The sequence below is a fragment of the Pyrus communis genome, chromosome 8, assembly GCF_963583255.1.
Source record: "Pyrus communis chromosome 8, drPyrComm1.1, whole genome shotgun sequence".
NCBI classification, from domain to species: Eukaryota; Viridiplantae; Streptophyta; class Magnoliopsida; order Rosales; family Rosaceae; genus Pyrus; species Pyrus communis.
The window spans coordinates 11202671-11227467 of record NC_084810.1 but is presented as its reverse complement, the minus strand read 5'-3'; the positions used below and the strand labels follow the sequence as shown (position 1 = coordinate 11227467).

Genomic DNA, 24797 nt, shown 5'->3' with positions numbered 1-24797 from the left:
GGAAAATACTTGTCTAGATATCCTGCCACACATAAAAAATTCATAGACATGCTTATTTACATCAGGTTGGTAAAGACCTTAGAGCAAGATAACATACTATTCAAGACATCATTACTAGGATGACCTTGTCTATGATGCCAGAGAGAAGCTTTCACCATTTGTCCTAGAAAAGTAATCAGCTGTAGTAGCTTATTGTAGTTGAAGAAAAAATTGTTGGTAATGTAGTACATGTTTTTCTTACTCCTTCCTCTCATTAGAACCTTCTTTGTTGCCTTGTCTTGCACCCAAAAGCCAAACTCATCAAGAAGAACAAAACAATTATTATCCTTACAAAGAGTATAAACAGATAATAAACTGCCAGCAAGTGCAGGAACATGTAAAATTGTAATAAGATTCAGTGGTTTTGAATGAGTTTTAATAGAGGTTGAACTAGTGCTCTTGGTTGGAAGACAGTCTCCATTGCCAATTGAAATCTTTTGATCTCCCTCAAAAGGTGTAACCAAATTCAAATCTGCCATCTCTCCAATCATATGATGTGTGGCACTACTGTCCATCATCCAAGCATGATTGAGCTTAAAACCAACGGAAGAATTAGCTATCATAACAGTGAGAGAAGGAGGTCGTTGAGCACCTTAAAATGTATAGTTATTCATGTGAAAGCAGTTCAATGTTGTATGATTGCATTTGCCATTGAGTTGACACTTAGGGACTATGCCAGCAGAAGTAGAAGATTAATCATTCTTGTAGAAGCAATTGGGAACAGTGTGCCCTCTTTTGCTACAAATTTGACACTCAAGGATGATGGTTGATTTTTTTACCACAGTTACCATTCCAAAAATTCCAAGAAGATCCCTTTTGAATTATTACCAGCTTGATTAGAATAGCCATTAGAAGTTCTGTTGTTAAACCTACCATTACCTCATCCATTAAACCTCTGTCTAGAACCATTGAAACCACCCATGCTTCTGATAGAATTGAAATTGGAGCTGGTGTTGTTTTGAGTAAACCCTCCATTATTTCCATTACCATTTCCATTGTTCCTTGGATATTGTCCCATAAAATATGTACCACCATTGAAATTGTTATACTTTTGAGTGGATGATTCTCCAGGATAAAACTGCCTTTGAGAACCAAAATTACCGGATTCTCGTGGATAAAATTGTCTCTGTGCACCTATTGGGGTTTACAACTATTCAGCTTTCTCTCAGCACTGAGAAGCTGAGCTCAAAAATCTTTTGGGGTGATTGGTGATTCACTAGCCATTATTACTATCTTAAGGCAACTACAATCAAATCATTCTTAGATACACTCTCTCATGCAGCCAAGACTTGATCTTTGAAATGCCTAATTTGAAGAAGATACTTCTCAACAGGATCAACCCCCTTTTTGATTGTATGAAGTTCAGTCTTTAGGTGATTAACCCTAGCTCGAGACACAATAGTATATTGATGAGTTAAATGAGTCCAAGCTTAATGAGCTGTTTTGCTTCTAACTACATACTCAATTGCTTCATCACCCAGTGTAGCAATTAATAGACTAAGTAAAGCTTTACCAACTTTTATCCGCTCACGATATGCCTCTGTAATTCTTTTGTAACTCCTTTCTCCAAACAAACAACATACTTAAGAGGCCAAACATTAGATCCATCAAAGTAATCAAAGAGATCATAACCTTCAAGAACTGATCTAAATTGAAAGACCAATTTGCAAAGTTGTTATCATTCAATCGAATGGTAAACATACCAAGTAATCCATCAATTTTCAATGGTTAAAATTGATAGAAAGACTAGAACTAAATCACCAAATGAACTCAGTATACAAACAATAACAAATACAGAGCTTCATCATAATAGATTTCAACTTCAATTTATAGAAATTTGTTCTCTCAAACTCCATACTTCTCCAAGAATAAGCAACAAACACTGAGCTTCATGCTCACAAAATCCAAACTTCTTCAAGAAAAATTGAGGCTTCGTGTCCTAGACAACTTAATTTCTTCAATTTTCTCAAACAATTTAGGCTTCATGCCCTAACACAACTCTTCATGCTCAATTTTCACATAATTCAAATCAACAACTACCAAATTCAGATCAAGAATCATCACAATTTAGATCTATAACAAATAGTCAAATAGATATGGCTTCGTGCCTCATCATCAATTAAAGATTCAATATCAAAGAATCATAAGCTACAAATCAAAGATTCAATAAAAAAACAACCTAAATTGCAACCATCGCCATAGTCGAAGAACACCGATCAACAACACCAGAATCTTGAAATTATAGACATGAACTACACAAATTCAGCTCAGATTATCACTGAAACTCATGTCTGATGAAAAACCTAAGCTCATGATACCATAATAACAGTAGCAGAAGAAGATCTCAAAAGAGAGAAACCTTCAACAAGAACCAGAAATGGAAGCCTTATATAATATCTTTTACTAAAATTTACCAGATTAGTTATAGATGAATATTCCCTTATATACTACATACAAAGCTTACAGACTAAGCAACCTTATAGCTACTCAACTCACGAGATTATGGCACATGTACAACATCAATGTCGCATGTCTCTATCAGAATCTTACATCACTCAATAGTAAACATTTTAATCGAATGAATATTCTTTTTTTTCTTTTTTTGACAGTTGTAATTTATATCATTGTTTCGATAGAAAAAAAAAGTTACATTGTTACATTTATTTATGTTACATAGGAAATCTATAGCTGAAAACCCAATAATACGAAAAAATAATCTTATTTTTCTTTGTGTTCTTTGTTCTCTTTTTCAATTCCTTTTTGGATACCTATAGCTGTGCTGAATTATGAGGAAGATATAGCCACATACACAATAAAAGCAGCAACAGATCCAAGGACAGCCAATCATGTCCTCACTTGTAGACCACAAGGAAACATTATATCTCAGCTGGATTTGATTTCTTGTTGGGAGAAGAAGACCGGACGGACTCTTAGAAGGATTCATATGCCAGAACAAGAAATCATCAAGCTCTCTGAGAGTAAGAATAATTCTAATCTACATACAACTGCGTATAACAAAGTAAAGATGGTGGGTTCATACATCATACCTTCCTCTATAGATACACAAATTATGTTTCTTGCAGTTTTAATAAAAAAGAAAATGAACATTTCATTTCACTTTTTCTTCATTGTGTACGTTAGAGAAAATCGAACCCGAACTAATCATAATCCTAACATATTACCGCATTGTCCCTCACCATTTTAGCTAGCCCAAAGGGCTTACCATCTAGTTTAACTGGATAATCAAATCATTTTTACAGTCATCAACAAAACAATGCATGTCACTATTCACCAAACAAATGGATGGTGATGATGTCATTTTTTTATAAGCATTTTGCTTCAATTTCTTGTAGCCCTTCCTCACCCAGACAATGTACGTGCGGCAATCATTTATAGCTTATTCATCAAAGGTCAGACGAGGATTGAACTCACAGCAAATGACCTAGAGGCCTCAGAATTATATCCTGATTACAAGTACACTCTCGTTGATAAGTTCCTTGATATTTGCTTGGTTGATCCTCCCAAGCCAAAATTAGCAGCATTCTAATTAGCTTCCTTGATATTTGCTTGTTTAAGGTAGTATTGTAATTTCTTTTTATTTAATAAATTTCTGTGATACGCTACGGTGTAATATAATTACGGATTTATATCCTACAACATTGTGCTTAAATAGTCATGATTTCATCACGCATTTTTATCATCAAAACTACCTCCAAATATCTTTTTGTCAGATATAGTAGTGTCGAAAACATACGCAAACCCAAAGGTTCCCACAATAGATCCTACAATGTTCTTTGCTGCCATTTTCCAACTGCAACAATAAAGAACACAACAATAAGGAAAATGGAGAAATGCCGAACGAGAAGAGCCATTTTCCAACTACACTTCACTCATCACCTATAGCCTTTAACACACACAAGCACTAGGTTAGACGGAAGCATCACTTACCATTTTACACATTTTAAGAAGTTATGAATCTACGATCATTGTTCAAACCAAGCTTCTGAGAATACTACCAGAAATACAGAAAAATACTGATGACTAAAAGATTAAAAATTTGAGTTAAGAAAACATTTTTGACAAGTCCTAATCCGAACTTATGCACATGAACTTCAATGGGCTAAAATCAGCTAAACCACTCTTCACAAGTAAAATTATAGTTCAAATTTTCAAGAGGCGAAGAAATGTGTGAATCTCATTCAAGACACCCTAGAACCTAGTATTCTTTCAACTGGATAGTGGAGGATGGGTTGAAACATTAAAACTTAGTTGAACTTTTCTCCATAATATAATGGTGAAGAAAATAATCCAAGAGATTATTAGTCCCACAAACATGCCTTCTGCTGGGGGTAGAGAGAGAGAGGTGGTGGCTAGAGTGGATGTGGTTATGGCAACGAAGGGAAGGTAGGAAACCACAAATTCACAGCTAAGAGATTCACACATTCATGGATAAAACACTAGCAGTTGCATGACGTGATTGCAACGCCATCCTTGGTCATGCGTTTGGCAAACGTCAACGAAAATCATTTAATGGCACTACAACAATGCCATTCAATCACAATTATATGACGTTTAAGAAACATCGTGGGTCTAAATTTTCAGCCCAAATTTCTTCTCTTGGCGTCTCTTTATTTTCATTTCCATGATCATATACAGATAGTATGTATGTCCCTTTCTCAAGTGGTTGTATGACATCTACTATTTGTAAAATAAAAAACGAAGGGCGAATGTTGCTTGAGCTTATAATGAATCCTTGCTGTACAATTTTCTGGATAGGTTTTTTTTTTTAAAAAAAAAATTGTTATTACTGAATAAAGCGAGAAAGTTCGGAACTGTTATAATAATTTAGTAGAAGGGGAATTTCGATCTCAGAACGCATAGGTAAAAATTCAACACTCTATCCACTAGGTTCTTGTTAATTTGCTACTTCTCTAATTATAGGGATGATGTTCAAATGAAGATGAAGAGATAAAATGGTTTCGACGATGAAATTTGTACATGAAGATACGTTATTTGCAAGTTGGAGAATTAGCTCATCCCCAACAGGGGAATGCAAGTATTATCCTTTTTTTATTATTATTATTGAGGGGAGGGGGGAGGATTCGAAACTACTACATTACTTAGAGGAGGAGGAATTTTGAACTCGAAACAAATGGTTAGAAACTCAACACCGTATCTACTAGAATATTGAATCATATGCTGGTATTGAAAGTCATTAATCTCATGAGAAAAGAGTGGTGTTACAAAAATAAAAATAAAAAACATAAAAAAGGCGTATGTACAAGGTGGAGAAAAGGTCTGATATCCCCATTTTTTTTAATACAGAAATGAAATTACAACGAGTAACTTCGAGAGATTGTAGTTCCAAACAGGTCAAATTTTAACCTACACAACATTAAATTAAGATGGAAAATTACTAAACCAAATACATGAATGATCATATAAATGACCAAAGGAAGCTAACGTAATATCCCTGTTTTAGACACTGATGATTGTGTGTGTGTATTCCAGTGATGTGTAACAAACACAACCAAGGATTAAGATCTAGTTTGCTAAAAAATCAAACATCTCACAGAGAGAGAGAGAGAGAGGGGGGGGGAGAGGGGAACAACTTTATTGACAAGTAGATTGCTTGTCAATGAAATCCTTCACGTCCTTAATAGAAAACTATCACGTTTTACTATTTGTGTGACAAACCAAAATTGGTAGCGCAAAGTGTATTTTTGTCGCACGAACTTCAACGTGATGGAAACTTCGTCGTACAAAGATCGTGAAGAAAGACTTTGCACGACGAACAATATCATTGGTCGCAACAACACGGCGCAACGGTTTAGCCTTCATCACACAAAATTTTTAGGAGCGAATGTGTTTGTCACACAAAATACCAGGATACAAATGTGGAATGACTAATATTCGTCAATCTAAACTTTGTGCAATGATAGTTTATTCTTGCGCGACGAAACCTTGTTAGTCGTTAGAGTTTTGCGACACGAAGGTATTCATCGCGCAAAAATAAAAAAAATATTTTTTTTTAAATTTAATTTTTTGTTATGTTTTTTTAATTTTGTAATAAAATTAAATTGCAATTAAAAAAATGTAATGAAGGGAAAAATAATTTATTTAAATTAATATAAATGTGTGTCCAAGAAAAATGTTTAAAAAGTAAGGGAGTAAAAAACTAAGAAAATAATGCAGCATAATCAACGGGGTTGTCATTCGGAGGCGACTGGAAGGTCTCGAGGTTGTGGACGGGCTGAGAGGTCGAAGGGGCAGAGTTGTGGGCATGCTCAGGTTAAAGGGGCTCGGATGTCGATGGGGGACGAAGATCCGGGAGATGAATGCCGGACTAATTGAGGCCTTGTACAATCTGTGACATTTGGCTCCTATACGAGGCGAGCTCGGTCCTAAGGTTAGCCACCTCTACTGCCAAAGCTATCACCTGACTCTTTGACTGCGACGATGAAGAGGCTCTAGGTTCCCGCTGCCACGCATTCCTCATCCCCCTACAATACGTCACCAGTCTCCGCCTGAGAGTATGATCCAAGGTCTCCGTAAGGATCTGAAACCCCGTATCCTTTTGGGGATCGACAGACTCGAGCGGAGTCTCAGGAGGAAGCTAGGAGGCAGACTTCGAAAGAACCAACTGCCTTTTCTCCATCATTCTCGCCTGTGTAAAATAACATCAAATATTAATTATAACATTCAAATAATAACCATAAAACTTGAATGCGTAAGATAGTAATTACAATTGAAGAATACTTACATGAAGGGACTTGGCCAACTCATCCCCGGGTCGAACATAAACGTCGCTAAACACATCGATATCCTGTAAATTTGAACCCCTTGAATAGAACAAGAGAAGAAAAATGTTAGTACGAAAAAAAATAATAATAATGACATATTAAAAATTGAATATGAAAAACTTTATTATTACCTGCCGCTGCGCCTCTATCCTATATGAGAAGGGTCTCGAACCGGAATGGTGGAGAAAAGTCTTCTTCTCTTGATTGCTCTTGTTGGCTTTCGCCTTCTTCTGTTATAAAAAAAATAAACGTATTAGTTCAAATTTAAATGGAATATAAAAAAAATCAATAAACATTAGTAAGAAATGTGTAATACTTATAAACTTAATATAAAAAATGTACCACATAGCCGGGCTTCTGAAAATGACTGCAGAGCCACGCCTAATTATCTTCCTGTCCTCAAACTTCTTTGGGCAACCCTCCTCAAGAGTGACCTGCGGATCATCAAATATCTCAAAATATTGGTGCATGTCGCTCTTCCACTGCTTGTACCGTTCAGCGAAGAGCCTGTTGACATACGCCAACATATACTCATTGATGTCATCGAAATTATAGTTCATCTGCAATGTAACAAATTAATTACATACATTAAGTAATATAAATATATAAAATTTAAAGGAAAAATAATTAAAAGGTAGGATACTTACCGACAACTGTGCGCGCACATTCGTCTTCACCTCGTTTGGCATCGCCTTCCAAGACTTCCATTGCATAAGGCAATAGGTTTGAACGACGTGACCATGTCGTGGGCCAATGCGCTATGCTGCTCTGTCATTGGTCACCCGGATGATCTTCGCCGTATTCAACTGGTGACAAGGTCCCCAGGTGTTTTTCTTAACTGCAAAGAAATAAAAAATTAACGTTAACCCAACAAATCCTTCTAAAATTTTGGCATAACCTCCTTATAATTAAAACATTTCCCAAAACCTTGAAAATAACATAAACAATACACACACACACACACACACACACACACACACACACACACATATAAAATAACTTTTTAATCCTTAAATGACATAACTTAACAAACTGAACCTAAAATAACAAACCTAAGTTCATCGAAATTTCTTTCTACTTTAATTACCAGTGGTGGAGGCACATCACAACTATTGGACTCTAAAAACATATAACAAAACAAGAACATATTCAATAGTAGTGATGAAAAGGACAGACCAGGCATTAAAGATAAAGGTGCAACATTGCAGAAATAACCATACTAATAGACCCATTCTATTGCATAAGAACTCAAACATTTAGCTTTTTCAACACTGTCTTCCTGCTACTCTACCATGCACAAGTTGAAATACCAACACAAATTATACCTGATGAAAAGGCATGAGAAAAACACAACTGAGAAATGTTCCAAACAATCCATAAAGAACTGATGATAGCCACCACCCATTTTATGTCCTGAAACATGTCTCTCGCTCATTGCTAAACCAAAGGGGCTCAATCACATAGTCAACCGCCAAATAATTCGTCTAAAATCATAACAATACCTTGACCAAATACTTTTCAAACTATGAAATTGCGGATTATATCTTGGCACAGCCGCCTCAAAACTAATAACCGTCATTAGGCAATTCTTTACTAATTTGCAATGTCATTTAGCAACCAAATTCTTATCATATTTCGTATTTGGTATTCCTTATAAGGTTTCTACTTTGCCAACATCGTATGCACTGTTACAAAATATAAATACAATCCAACTACACGATTTGCATAAGTAAACAAAATTACTTTTAGGTCATGCAAGCATATGCATTTTAACAGCACAATGATACATCCACGTTACACATTTCATTTCTACTTACCTAACTAACTAAAGATCGAACTTAGAGCAGCTGCAGCTCAAATTTTGAACAAAATTAAACTAGTAAAACTCGGAATTAAGCTGAAAATTTGAACAAACATTTTCAAAGACACGTTGTTCCCTACAAAGAACTAATGACCACCCTCCTAGCATCATTAGGCAATCCAATATCACGTAGAATAGTGTATATGGAGAAATCACCAAAGCATTATAGAAAAAAAAAAACAGTTATCAACATGCGGGACATTATTAAACTTTATCTTGTTGTGACCCCGAGGCATCAGTAGTGGATGCCGATGGCGTGTCTGGCGTGCAGGGGTGGCGGTGACCACGCCTGGTGCTAACAATTAGCACCACTGATGAGGCTGATGAGGTCAGCGCCTGGGAGACCCCGGGACCAACCGGATCAATAAGGTTTGACATTTGCACAATTATGTGGATATCACTCACACCAACCCCACCCATAATTAAATCAAGCATTTGAACCAGATATATATCGTTAAACATAAAATCGACAATTAAACCATAAAAGCATGTTGACCTATATGCATTTCCCCATTCAGTTAAACAACAAGAAAATGAAAATATATGGTACTTAGAGCCAATTGGCTTGGGCAGAAACTACCTTACGTAGGCCTCAAAATATAAACACAAACATATCTTTCACTACTTTTTCTCAAATTCATATGAGTTCCCCTACTTTCAACTGAGATTACAAATAATAATAATAATAATAAATAATAAAGAAAAAAAAAACCAAAAACTATCTCTGTTTCTCATATGTGGAGAAACCGCTTCTTAAAATTGGATCTCACAGTTTATGTGGAAGTGTCCAAATGATCCAGCAAATATTCAAAAAACACACTTCAAGGCCCAAGGGCCCTAACACAAAGCTAAATTCTAAATCCCTAGTCCTAAAACCCAACATTACACCCTAGAATAACAAATTATGTCATTACATGGAAAGGACGATAAACAAACCTAAAGAAGGCCTAGTTCAAAAGGGTTGGAATCCCACAATGCGAGACCCCATTAGAGGAACTATCAAAATGTATTATACATGACATTTATCTCTAATCACACATAAACATGTAACCAGAATGGGCAGGGTATCCTACTATTTCGAGTAATTTAGGGCGTGCTTAATGACCTCACAACGCATCAAATCTACCCAACCGTGGTTACAGAGACTAGAATGCCTTTGTCCACTCGACTTAATACCATACTCAGTTACAACCCCCACTACAAGACTCGATGACTCTTTTTTGTTTGAATTGCTTCTTACAAATAGCATTAGTCAAGTGTAGAACCACAACCGTATGATATATTTTCTCATACAAATAGCATTAAAAAGTTTGGAAATTAAGAGAATAAAATGATTAGCAATTTAGAAAAGGAATGACATTTTCAAAGACCTTCTATAAAATCACACTCCCACTTTGATTTATCGTCATCGGATTGAATAAATAAAACGAAATCGATGGGCTTGATTAAATATAAGTGTATAAGAAGCTAAAAATGTGTTGACATCAATTCCCTTTTGGAAATATATAAAGGGTGTGGGAAAGAACCTATGATAGGTTCCTCTTCACCCTTCAAAATGAAGAACAAGATAAAATTGATACCAAGTTCAACACCAACGAAGCAACAAAAAATGGCAACTTTTAAGAACCAAATTTATTGCTCGAGAACAACAATATGCGGTCAGGGAAGAAGGAAAACAAAGATTTGACATAGAAAGCAGAACCACTGTTACATGTTCAAACAAAACTTAAAGCTTGCGAAGACAATTTAGTTTAGAACGATTCTGTAACAAAATCTGATCACAAAAATCAGGCTCATGATGCTAATAATACTCGAAATAGTATGAGGTCAATAAGCACAATAATATGAGGTCATTAAGCACGCCCTAAATTTCTCGACATAGTATGCACTATTACAAAATATTTCGCCAAAAGACCTGAAATTGTAAACACCCAAATGATTACATGTATACAGATCTGTCTATAACTAAGAACACGCACTAAAAAATTGCCATGCCATACATACATTCAATTATACACAAAGGTTTAATCATATACAATTTTTCTAAACATTAGAACCCTAATTGTAAAACCTTAAAGGAGATTAGAACCCTAGTTCTACAACCCTAATTCAAAGCAATTATCAATTCAAAGAAATTATTCAAAACATTAGAACCCTAATTCCTAATTTGACTAGAGTTAAGTAAATTGAAATTTAGCTCAGAGAGAGAGCGTTGTCGGAGGAGGATTAGATAGGGTTGTCGGAGGAGGAAGAGAGAGGGTTGTCAGAGGAGGAAGAGAGAGAGAGAGAGAGCTGCTAGAAAAGGAAGAGAGAAGGCTGTCGGAGGAGGAAGAGAAAGTGCAAGGGAGAGCTGAGGGAGATGGTTGTCAGAGGGAGAGTTTACAGAGAGGAGAGGTGAAGGGAAAGTGGGAAAATGTTTGCGATTTCAATTTAATCCCAAGGTTATTGCGCGACGAACAGAAGATATTCGTCGCGCAATAAATTCAAATTTTCATGAAATAATTTTTGTGCATGCCCAATTTTCAGCTCATTGTTCAACGAAGAGTAATTAATTGTCACACAAATGCCATTCACACGATGAATAATATTTTGTTCGTTGCGCAATGAGCTGAAAATTTAATTTACCCAGGTAACTTTTTTTAAATTTATATTTATTCAAATAAAACCAATTTCTTTATAACATAAGATAATTAAATTACAAAAAAATTCATTTACTATGTTTTACATGGAAAGTTACAAATAAATTGCATTATTCATCATCCGAACTATAATAACTTTCGCTATCATCACTTTCGGTCTCCCAATCCTCCTCCTCAATAACTACGTCACCATCGTCGTTCGGGCCCATTGCAACATCGCATCACGGAAGATCACCGAGGTCAACTGCATTGACTAAATTGGTATTTAGATTGAAGACACTCCTTGTATCTGAAGTAGTTATTGGATAAGATTTGTATCTCGAAGTGTTTTCGCATCATTTTCCATTGAAGATTCTAAAAGTTGGTCAGCGACATTGTCGACGTCGTCGTCAGTTGGGTCTTGTTTTGGTATATCATACATGCTCCTTTGATCCATCTTTTGAACAACTTTCCAACCTCTCCCGACTTTAGGGTCATCTAGATACACAATCTGTTTTGCCATGTTTGCCAAAATGTAAGGGTTGTCATCATACCAAGTTTTGTTAATGTTCATAGATAGTAAGCCATGGTCAATTTTAACACTTCCCTATCGATTTGGGTTTGTATCAAACCATCGACACTTAAACATGATCACTTAGTATTGGTCTTTGTAAAGCAATTGCACGACAGTTGTTAGTTTGCCTTAGAAATCAATGTCCATACTTTCGCCTCCACCTGGGACATGGACATCGCTGTTTTGCGTACACAACTTGTCATCTCGTGCAGTCCCCAAAAACTTGACGCCGTTAACATGGCAACCCGAGAACAATTTAGCACGAATCTGGCCAAACGCCAATTTATATAACTCTTCACTGTAAGTGAGGGAATTCGATGCTTTCAATTTATTAACCTAACATTATACAAAACTTACACCTATTAGTTTGAGAAAATTAAATACTATACTATATATCACAAATACAAAACACTTATAACTTACATATTCGGGAAACCACTGTGGAAACAATTCTTGGTGTTTCTTGGCATGCAAATGTGATGGATGTTCTCGCTTCATCATCTCTTCATGCTCATCTAAGTATGCCATTATCTCATCACAATTGTTCAGTACGAACCAATACGCTACCTCCATGTCATATTTGGAAAATGACTCGCCTCGTACAGGATCTCCAAAGGGTCATGCGCTTTGGGTAAAAATAGAAAGTTTCTCATTTCTCACACCCCCGTCATTATTGCGCTAAGGATGATTGAAAGTCATCTCCACATCTTTTAAATACATTCCACACAAAGTAAGGGACTCATATTGAACCCAAGCCTCTATAATTGATCATTCGGGCTTCGCCCTGTTGCGTACACTTTTTTTCAACTCCCCGAGAAGCCTGCCAAAAAAAAAATTGATATGATGAATAAAAAAACGATGAGGATTACATACTTTTCTATTGGATACATCCGGCAACAATTGACAGGACCAGAAAGCAATGCCTATTCGGGCAAGTCAACCATCAGGTGAATCATACTTGTAAAGAAAGTTGGAGGGAATATCATCTCAAAATTGCATAGGACTTGGAGAATGTCATGGCGCAACTAATTAATATTCGTCATTCGCAACGTTTTTGTTGTCAGTTGGGAAAAAAATCTGGACAACAACATGATTGGCTTCACAACATCTTCTAGCAATGTTGAATACCCACAGGAAGTAGGCGTTGCATAAACACATGGCAGTCATGGCTCTTTAGTCCAACAAATTTAGCCTCTTCAACATTCACGCAACATGCGATATTAGAAGCATACCCATCGAGAAACTTCACAGATGATACAAGCATTAAAAACTCTTTTTTGTCATTCGATTTCATGGAAAAAAAATGCAAGATCCCTTATGCCTTTATCATTGTCCCTATTCATCAATAAACCCTTCCGTATACCCATTATTTCCAAATCAAGATGAGCTTTGACTGTATCCTTTGTCTTGCCCTCGATATCTAGAATAGTGCCCACCAATGTGTCAAATACATTTTTCTCAACATGCATGACGTCGAGGATGTGTCTCAATTTTAGTTTCAACCAATACGAGAGCTCTAAAAACATAGGCTTATGTGCCCAGTTCATATGTGTAGAAGGTATGATCCTACTCACTGTTTTGCCGTCTAACTCTTTATCTTGTTCCCGCCACTCGCGGTCCCACACCAACCAAATGTTACATCATCCTTGCATACAAGGTATGCAATATAACCCTTAGTGCTCCACCCAGAAACCATTACATATGCGGGAAAATCGTTCACAATCCACATAAATGCTGCCAGCAAAGTGAACATCTTCCCAGTGGACTTATCGTATGTGCGCACACAGTTTGTCCATAAATCCTTTAGCTCATCAACCAACCTTAAGTAAACATCGATTGACTTACCAGGATCCTCAATTATCAAAAGAGTCATCATCATGTATTTTTTTTTCATGCATTTTGCAAGGCGGCAAATTATATGGGAATATGAAAATCGACCAAGTGCTATGGTGTTGGTTTAGAACCCCGAACGAATTAAATTCGTCAGTGGCAAGTCCCAATCTAACATTCCAGGAATCAGCAACAAACTCAGGGAACGTTTGACTGAACTCTTTCCATGCCTCCCTATTTGCAGGATGCCTCATCACATATTCGTTTACCCGTTTTTCCTTATGCCATCTCATGTCGGTGGCAGTATGCGTCGACATATACAATCTCTGCAACCTGGGTTTCAGGGGCAGATAACGCATGACTTTTTGTGGGATCTTAGTTCTTCTATTATAAGATGTCATTTTCAACCTTGAGTCATTGTATACAGGACATTTATCCATTGCTTTATTCTCTTTGTAGAATAAAATCCAATTATTTTTGCAAGCGTGAATTTTTCCATAACCTAATCCAAGACCATTCACCACCTTTTGTGCATGTCTATGGTCTTTTGGAAAACAATTGTCCTTTGGAAGCATTCTCTTGAAAACCCCCCCAAAAAGTAATCGGAACACTGGTTCGACATACGATACTTTATTTTTTTGTGCGCTAGTTCCACAATGGCCGTGAGAACCGAAAAGCTCTCGCACCTTGGGTATAACTCTTGGTTAGCATTTTTTAATAGTTTTTCATATTGTTTGAACAGTGCATTGTCCATTGGTGTAGGCACGTCATCTTCCCCTTCTTGATTGGTGTTTGTCATTGCAAATGGAAAAACATCATTTATAATATCCATGACTTGTTCATTAGGATCCACAATAGGTTCAATATTGTCCACTCTTGTGGCGTTCGAAGACGAAGCATTGTCTAATTGCTCCCCATAATGGTTCCAAGTATTATAGGTCTTAACCATTCCATTCCTTACTAAATGAAATCAAACATTTTCAAAAGTCTCCCTTAACTTGTTGTTACACCTCCTACAAGGACAATAGATTCTAGTTGCACCCGGGTTGTGTGTATGTGCAAAGTCAATAAAATCACTGATTCCATCCAAGTATTCGTTCGTGCATTTATTCAGGTTCTGTATCCACGTTCTGTCCATAATTCCTGTAACCACAATAATAGCACAACAATCAAAACAACTTCATACAAATGATAGTGTCACCTTATTCCTCTAGTAAGGGCCCTATCCCATTCGGGAATACATAGTTATGTCATGTAAATTACGACTACGTCAAATTATATTTCGACGTGGATGAATTTCGGCAGCATCTCGGTACAGTTCTTCAAATGTACGACGTAGATACAAAATACCTATGTGTCACTCGAAGAGCGTACAAAGATGACACCGAAACCTAATCCCGCAACCATAAACTACGCGCCATAACTGTGCATTCCCAAACTGTCCAAATAATGGGACAATTCAAGAATTAATTGGACCGCAGTCATGCTTTCGCATCCACGCGCAAAATCCAACTTGTCAAATCCCGGCCCGGGGCGGATCATTTCCCAGGCCTGCTCCACCACCCGTAGCACGATATTGTCCGCTTTGGGCTTACCATTCCTTCATGGTTTTGTTTTTGGGAACTCACGAGTAACTTCCCAGTGGGTCACCCATCATGGGATTGCTCTAGCCCCCTTCTCGCTTAACTTCGGAGTTCCTACGAAACCCGAAGCCAGTGAGCTCCCAAAAGGCCTCGCACTAGGTAGGGATGGGAATATATATATAAGGATCACTCCCCTGGGCGATGTGGGATGTCACACAACTAATCCTCGAACGGGAAACTCAGTTTTACTAGAAATAAAAAACAAGTACGAAGTTAGTTTCGATTAACTTTTTACATCACAACACATATTTGTATGTCACGTACAAATTTAACAACATAATATAAATATAATTTCACAACACAATATAAACATAATTTCACAACACAATATAAACATAACAACATAAGTTCAACATAATTTAATTAATTTAATATTTTTTAAAAATATAAAGAAGTAAATACCTTTTCAATGGTTCTCCACCAATCGCTAATCACACACAATATCCCTATAGACAACGAAATTCATAGCATTAATATGAATTTACATTAATACTTTTTACCCTAACAAAAGAAAACGCTTACCAGACACACTGAGATAGCTCGATCAACCTAGAAAAGAAGATGGAGGGAGTATTAGATGATGAAATTGAGAGAAAATGGAAATGACAGATGCTGGATTGAGCAAAATCGAAAGGGATGAGTGCAGAGGCAAGATCTTTAATTTTTATGCAGTTTGCCTCTACAAATAGAATAAGGAAGAAGCATCGAATGCTGCTATTGAATGCGTATCCATCCGCTAAGTTCACTTTTGGACGAATGATTTTGCACCACGAACAAGGTTTTTCATCGCGCAAATGTCCTTTGAGTGACTAACATAGTCTTCGTCACGCAAATAACATTCGCGCGACAAAAAAAGTATTCATTGCACAAGTTTACCATTTTTTTATTTTATTTCCTTTACTTTATAATTTATTCTTTTCAACAAATTGCGTGACAAAAACATGTATCGTGACTCAATGCATATTTTTTATTTTTTTTAATGTTTTTCCATTTTATTTGTATGTAATGTAAATTTTTATTTTATTATAAATAAAAAAAATCAAACCTAATTAAACATTAAATTAATTAACAAAACTAATTTACCATCCCAAATACAAATTATAATTAATGTAAATATTAATACTCATCCACATAACATAAATTAATTAATTAAATTAAATATAAAGTCCACAAAATCTTATTTAAAAAAAAATTACAATTCAACTTCAATCCTCTCCAGCCCGCAACACGTCAAACGTGCACCGCTGGAAACTCTCCTTGTAAAGCCCATCTAAATAAATCCGTTCCTTCTCATTGGTTTCATCAACTTCCCGGTGAATCTACAGTAATGCCAATAACAATAAATTAGTAATTTAAAAAATATTACGTTTTAACAAAAATAATTGTTCATTATTCACTACAAACTTACCGAAAACTCTGCCAGCATGAACTTCTTCAACTCCTCAAGGACCATTTTCCAAGACTCAAACTTGGTAGAACAATCCCTCTACACCAAAGTCCCAATGTCCTACCTAAATTCGCCGTACGCATCAACCATATTTTCTCCTTCAAAGTATGGGACTTGCTTCCATCGATGCCTCTCTAATCACATTACAAGTTTTTTTCCTAGAACCTTCTCTAGAATTGGCCATTCTTTTTTAAACAAATTTTTTTTTGAAAACTAGGGTTTTGAAACTGTGTTTATATAGCACTAGGATTCCTTTGTGTGACGAAGATATTCCTCGCGCAAATAGCATGTTCGTCGCGTAAAACACATAAATGTGAATAAATGGGAAGGTTTGAACGCAATCTGACCGTACTTTGCGTGACAATAGCTGTTGTTCGTCGCGCAAAGTAGTCTTGAGTGACAAAACTAGCATCGCACAATATATGGTGCAACGAACATAATCATTGTAATTATAAAGTTTATGTAAACATACATATCTATATTTATGTAAACTTTATAATTACAAACAAATATTCAGTTAAATATTTATTCTAAAAATAATTAATACCTGAATCCATTCATTTATTTTAAAAAAGCAAATAGGAATTAAAGCCTAATTAAGTCCAAATACATAACTATAAAAAAAATCAATTTAAATATTGCCCTCAAAAACATAAATTTAAAACTACTATTTCGACGGTCCTCCAGTCTGCTGGACTTCATAACGCCGCTGATTGTAACCTCCTTCTAAGGCATCCTCCATCAACTTCATCAACTGTTCATTCGTATCGTCATCAAGAGTATACTTATACTGTTACACATATATGCAAATAATTAATTCCAACATATAGCAAAAAATTTCACAAAATTAATTATTGATCCATCAACATTATACTTACTAATAATTCATCTATCACCACATTCTTCACATTATCGGGCATAGATTTCCAAGAACGCCACTCAACAGTAGGACAATTATTCTGCATGGCTAAAACAATCGCATGTGCAAACTTAAAATGTTGCCTCAAATCATTCGGGTCGGCAGTGGGCACGCTCTGATCTTTGTTTTTACCCTCCATCCCAGAACGAACAGAATTGTGAAGAATAAGGACATCAAAAGCGCATATTTATAGGAAGGTTAGGACTTGCGTGACGAAAAATAGATTTGTAATAAATCCAGTATTGATTCCTCTGATTCATCTACAGTGAATGGTCTGAGTGAAAACTGACAGGAACTTGCGCGACGAAACCTTTGTCGTGCAAAGGTCTCCTATTTCGTCGTGTAAGGTTTTCGCATCAAAATAAATTACCTCGCGTTTTCTTGATGACTTTGCACGACGACAACTATTATTAGTCACACGTAGTATTCTTGCATGACAAAGGTTTTTGTCATGCAATTTTTTTTTTTTTTTCCTTTCCTGTCTTTTTTGTGCGACGACAATATTTTTTCCGTCGCGCAAGTACCCCTTGTGCGACGAAATATCATTCGTAGCACAAAATCTCGTCGCGCAAGTTGTTTTTTCTAGTAGTATTAGCTCAAGAAACGCATAAAATGCATGAAATGAATTCAGGTACTCGATCAAGTAATCGTTGCCGGAAACCTCACCCCCAAGACACAGTGTGATTCTGGTCCAAACACGTTCGCAACCGCGTGATCCCTATCCGACCCCTCTGGCAAAAACGCCTTCCAATGCCAGTCAGTCTGCTCCAAAGTGATCGCCAAGCCCTTTTTGCAAGCCATGTTTCCGATTCTGTCCTTTCTTTCCCGCCAAAAAATGGTTGTATCACTATTAGTCCTATCACCCTCATTTGGCAAAACTCATGGTTACTAGCCTTGATTGGCACATGGTGGGCTAGGTGTTAGAATATGAGTATGAAACTAAATATTATAGCCGGTTGTAGTGTTTCAATTGACATAGAAAAGTCTTGCTAGAAAACTTAAAACTATCCTAATTCTTGTTGCATTGTAATTCCAATATGATTTGAATTCATAGTTGGTATCCTATGGTGATTCTATAGGAGAATAAATTAGGATTGATCTATTATAAATAGTGGCCACTGCTCTCACAAAATGTGCGTTCAATATTGAACTAAGACCTATTTTTAGTTTGAGTACTTTTGGTTTTGCAAGAGAGGAGAAGGTGCATTATTTAGAAGTCTGCTTTGGCTTTTCTTCTACTGCTTCTACAGGTTAGTTTGTTATTGCGTTTATTGAATTGTGATTTCAATACTTGTATAAATTTGTGATTCATGAGCTTAATCTCTTAACTTATGTTTTGATAAGTTTAATTTTACACCAAGTTGGCGCTAGCGCTGTCTCCAACAAGGAAACACCGGGGTGATGTCAACTTTGCTAAGATCAAGGCCATCAATTCTTGTTATATCAATGAATTTGAGGACATTGAAGTCGTCTTCGTATTGGGAGGGATACCGATGCTTCGGCGCATAGCGGTAGTTTACTGAGATCACTACTGCGGGGAATTTGGTGGTGAGGCTTTTGCAGAGGTCATTGTAGCATTGTGAGTTGGCTGAAAAGAACACGAATCCACCACTGTGGAAATAGATAACGAGTGGGATATAGAAAGTGAATCTACCTTTCATTCAATACAATCTGATAATTACACAAAGTCTGATATATATATTGTGGGCATTCTAACAGATTACACTTATGCCCTTAACCAAGAAGAAGAAGAAACTAACAAACTACAAAACAACTAAAACAAACTATAAGCAATTCTTATGAACACTTTGATGACTCTTTACACCCCCTCAAGCTGAACTTGGAAGCATCAAAAGAACCAAGAGAAAGCTTGGACTGAAGATAGAGGAATCGTTGCCGAGACAGAAACTTAGTATGAATGTCAGCCAATTGATCTTGACTACAAACATATTGAACCTTGATGAGATGGGCAAGAACCAGCTCACGGATGTAATGATAGTCAATTTCAACGTGTTTAGTCTGGGCATGAAAAACTGGATTAGAAGCTAAAGATATTGCAGAGATATTATCACACCAGAGATGAGGAATCTGAGGTAGTTGAAAACCAATATCTTGGAAAACTTTACAGATCCAGGTTATTTCAGCCGAAGTGTGAGCCAAAGACCTGTACTCAGCTTCAGTAGAGGATTGGGCAACCGTTGGCTGTTTCTTGGCACTCCAACTAATCAAATTAGAACCAAGGAAGATGCAATAGCCACTGGTGGACCTTCTGTCAAAGGTGCACCCTGCCCAATCAGCATCAGAGTATGCTGTAAGGTGCAGATTTCCGGGTTTGAACCATAAGCCATGAGTGAGAGTACCTTTTAAAAATCGGAGAATTCTTTTAGCAGCTTGAAGATGGGAATCCCTCGGAGCATGCATGAATTGACATACTTGATTCACAGCAAAAGATATATCTGGCCGAGTCCAGGTAAGATATTGCAATGCACCAACTAAGGATCGATACTCTGTGGGATTAGACAAGAGAGAACCAGTATGATCAAGTTTGGCCGTGCCTAAGGGAGTGGAACATGGTTTAACGCCATCCATTTTAGTCTTCTGAAGAAGGTCAAGTAAATATTTGCCTTGGTGTAAGAATATACCTTTAGGAGACTGGTGCACTTCAAGTCCCAAAAAATAATGCAATGAGCCTAGATCTTTGACAGGAAAAATAGTGCTCAGTTTGTTGATAAAATGCTGACAGAGTGTAGCATTAGGACCAGTTACCAAAATGTCATCAACATATACAAGGATGATCACCAAGGTGGGAGCTTGTAAGACAAACAAAGAGGCATCAGAAGAAGACTGCTGAAAACCAAAAGATCTCAACACCTGAAATAATTTGTCAAACCAAGCCCTTGGAGCCTGTTTAAGACCATAAAGGGACTTTTTAAGCTTGCAGACATGATGTGGAAAAGAGGGATCAGTAAAGCCAGGAGGCTGCTGCATAAAAACATCTTCTTGTAAATCCCCATGCAAGAAGGCATTATTAATGTCTAACTGATTTAAAAACCAGTGAAACTGAGCAGCAAAAGACAACAGGATACGAATGGTAACAGGCTTGGCTACAGGACTGAAAGTTTATTTATAATCGATGCCTGCTTGTTGGTGAAATCCTTTGGCAACAAGGCGAGCCTTATAGCGATCAACAGAACCATCAGGATGTTTCTTAATCCGAAAGACCCATTTACAACCAACAACATTGTGAAGAGGAGAAGAGGGGACAAGAACCCATGTCCCTGTAGATTGCAATGCATTAAACTCTTCTTGCATAGCAGTTCTCCAGTGAGCATGCTTGGAAGCTTGCAAATAAGTAGATGGGACAAAATCAATAGAAGAGGGAAGAGGATGCTTGGTGGCCGAGAAGGCCTTGGGTTTGAATATCCCTGCTTTTGACCGAGTAAGCATAGGATGAGTATTGTGCACAGGAGAAGCGACAGAAGGAACCGAGATGGGAAGACCAATGGAATCAACATTAGGATCATGTGAATCAATAGTGGCAGCCAGTAGATCATGTGAAGTAACAGGATCAGCAGGTGAAGCAATAGAATCAGCATGTGAAGCAACATGAGCAGCATGTGAGTCAATAGGAGCAGTATGAGCAGTGGGGGTAATAGGAGCATGTGAGGCAATAGGGGCAGTAGGTGGGACAGTAAGTGAGGCACTAGTAATGCAGGATCGGGAAGAATGAGGGACAGTGAACTGCAAATCAACTGAAGACACAACTGGAGATGCAGTATTAAATTGGGAAGCACTCGGGGACAATGGGTGAGAGTGATGAAATGGGAATGTAGATTCATCAAAAATAACATGACGAGATATATAGATCCTCTGTGTCAATGGATCCAAGCACCGATATCCCTTATGTTGAAGACTATACCCCAAGAGCACACAATACTTACTTTTGCTGTCCAGTTTGGAAGTTGTATAAGGCTTAAGCCATGGAAAACAGCTACAACCAAAGACCTTCAGCCGACCATAATCAGGAAAAGTATGAAGTAATAATTCCCATGGAGACTGCATCAGGCCAGAAATTGGAAGGCGATTAATCAAGTATATAGCAGTGGAAAAGGCCTCTACCCAGAAAACATGAGGCACATTAGAAGCAACCAAAAGTGTGCGAGCAGTCTCGACCAGATGACGATGTTTTCGTTCTGCACAACCATTCTGTTCAGGTGTATGCGGACAACTGAATTGATGTATAATACCATGAGTTTTGAAAAAATTCTGTAGTGCAGTGCTAGTAAATTCACCCCCTGAATCTGAACGAAACACTTTGATTTTATTGCCAAGAAGGTTTTCTACATAACTCTTGAACTGAACCAATACAGAATACACTGCAGATTTGGATTGTAAAGGAAAGAACCAACTATATTTACTATAGTCATCTACAATCAACAGATAGTATCTAGATCCACTCACTGACATAACAGGAGCTGGACCCCAGAGATCACAATGTAAAAGGTTTAAACAAGAAGAAGAAGTAGAACTAACAGAACTGAACGGCTGCTTGTGACTTTTTGCAAGAGCACAGTTAGAACAAAAGAAATCCACTGAAGTCTTTCCTGTGAGAGCAAGCTTATTTGTTGAGAGAACACGCCTGAATATTGATGAAGAAGGATGACCAAGTCGACTGTGCCAAACTGAAATCGGTGCTTTGACACTTATTAAGGCAGTAGGTGAAGTAGCAGAGCGATGAGATGACTGAGATGTACATTGCAGGGGATAAAAACCATCTTTAACCGGTCCCCGCAAAAGCGTCTTCCCCGTAGAACGATCCTTTACAAAGGATCCATCAGAATTAAGAGTCAAAGAACAGTAATTATCTTTGAGAAATTGATATGCAGATAGTAAATTGTGCTGCATTTGTGGTACATGAAGAACATTTTGCAGTGTAAAGGTAGCAGAGGGAGTATGTAAAAAAGAAGAACCAACATTGGTAATTGGCAAACCTTTACCATCACCAATGTAGACCTTGTCTTCACCACGGTAAGGAGTAGGAGATGAAATGTTAGAGATGTCATTTGTAATGTGAGAAGTTGCACCCGAATCAATAGGCCAAGAAGGAGTGGGCTTTGATGAAAATTGTGCACACATAGCAGCAAGTTTAGCAGGAGGAACTTTGCCAAATATATCAGGGTTCATTCGATCAAAACAGTCAATAGCCTCATGATTGTTTGATCCACAGATTTGACACTGGATACCACGAGAGCCTTGAGAGTTACCACGAAAGCCTTGAGAGTTGCCACGAAAGCCTTGATAATTGCCACGAAAATTTGTACCTTTATAAGTCCCACGATGTCCACGAGCATTGCCTCTATAGTTTCCACGATGACTACCACGGTAAGTACCGCGAGAAGACTGAGATTGAACAGCAAAAGCTTGGTGCGGTGGCGGTGTAGGCAAAAGAGGAGGCAGCGAGTGAGCAGCAAAGGCATGGAAAGGCTCTGTGGTGTTAGAGGAAGCAGGTTTCTTCCTTCTAGTCATTGATAATTCCTTGGTGAGCAGTAAGCCATGCAATTCATCCAGAGTTGTATGGGAAAGACGAAGAAGAAGAGAATCAGTGAAAGATTCAAACTCATCAGGTAAGCCAGCCAGTGTAGCCGCAATTAGGTCACGATCTGTGACAGGAGCACCAGCCGCCATCAAGGCATCAGAGATTTCCTTGATGTGTTGAAGATAATCAGAAATTGACTGTGAACCTTTCTGAATGGATTGGAGACGAGATCGTAATTGATGAATGTGAGCATCAGAGACTCCTCCAAAGCGCCGCTCAAGCTTGATCCATAGATCCCGAGACGACGAGACACCAACAGTGAAAGGAATCACTTCTTCAGACAGAGTAGAATTCAACTAGATGAGAAGATTCTGATCTTTCTCATTCCAAATGTCAAAGTCGGGATTGATAGAGCGATCAGAAAGAAGAGGTGATGGACAGACCTCAGTACCTTCAATGATGCCAAGAAGCTTATACCTGCGCAGAATTGGAACAAATAATGCACGCCAGGGGAGATAATTGGAGCGTTTGAGTTTAATTGGCACCATACTTCCAATGTTTTGGATCGTCAGAGAAGCATATGAAGACGAAGACATGGCAGAATTTGACGAATTAGGGTTTGGAGCTTGCACCGACTCAATGGGAGAAGACGAATTGGACGGAGTCGCCATGGCTGATTGCAGCGAGAAAGACACCAAACAACAAGATCGAAGCAACAATCGAAGAAGAACAATGAAGAATCACAGCAAAATTCAGAGAGAAAGATCAGAAATTGAGAGCGAAAGCGAAGAGGATCGAGAGAGAGAGAAGGCCGTGAGGCGAGACGGTCGTGATACCATATAGAAAGTGAATCTACCTTTCATTCAATACAATCTGATAATTACACAAAGTCTGATATATATTGTGGGCATTCTAACAGATTACACTTATGCCCTTAACCAAGAAGAAGAAGAAACTAACAAACTACAAAACAACTAAAACAAACTATAAGCAATTCTTATGAACACTTTGATGACTCTTTATGGGAGTTTGGCGGCAGTGTCGGTGGTGGTAGGGATGTAGAGGCAGAACCAGAGGTTGCGAGAAGGGTCCACCATTACGTCGGAGGTTTTGACGGGGTTCTTGGGTTTGTTTAAGGGCGAGGCTCATAAGACGGCGGTTGACAGTGTCGTTGGAGAAGCGAGTGGCGTTGATGACTATGGTGAGGATGGAGAGTAAGAGACGGACATTGCATTGAAGGTTGGGTGATGTGGGCGTGTTTTGGGCTATTTTGCTGTTTCCGTCGGTGTATGCATGCATGTTTTCCCGTTGGTTCCAAGCTTAATTTATTTAAGGGGTAATGCCAAGCATATTAAATTTGTAGACCAAATTTGTAAACTAAATAATGTGTCATTAATAAAAAATAACTTTGTTAATTAATACTCAAGTAATAATTCAATTATCAACTTTCATATCATTTAATTACAAAATTTGAGAATTAATTAGCAGATTATAATATTTTTGAGTTGAAAAGAACAATGATGTTTT

The 24797-nt window shown here is 37.5% G+C and overlaps 1 pseudogene; it reads right to left on the bottom strand.

The window, feature by feature from the left end:
• Positions 1 to 18373: 18373 nt before the first annotated feature.
• On the bottom strand, positions 18374 to 24569 carry LOC137742948 (probable carboxylesterase 18; annotated as a pseudogene).
• Between the last annotated feature and the right edge of the window lie 228 nt (positions 24570 to 24797).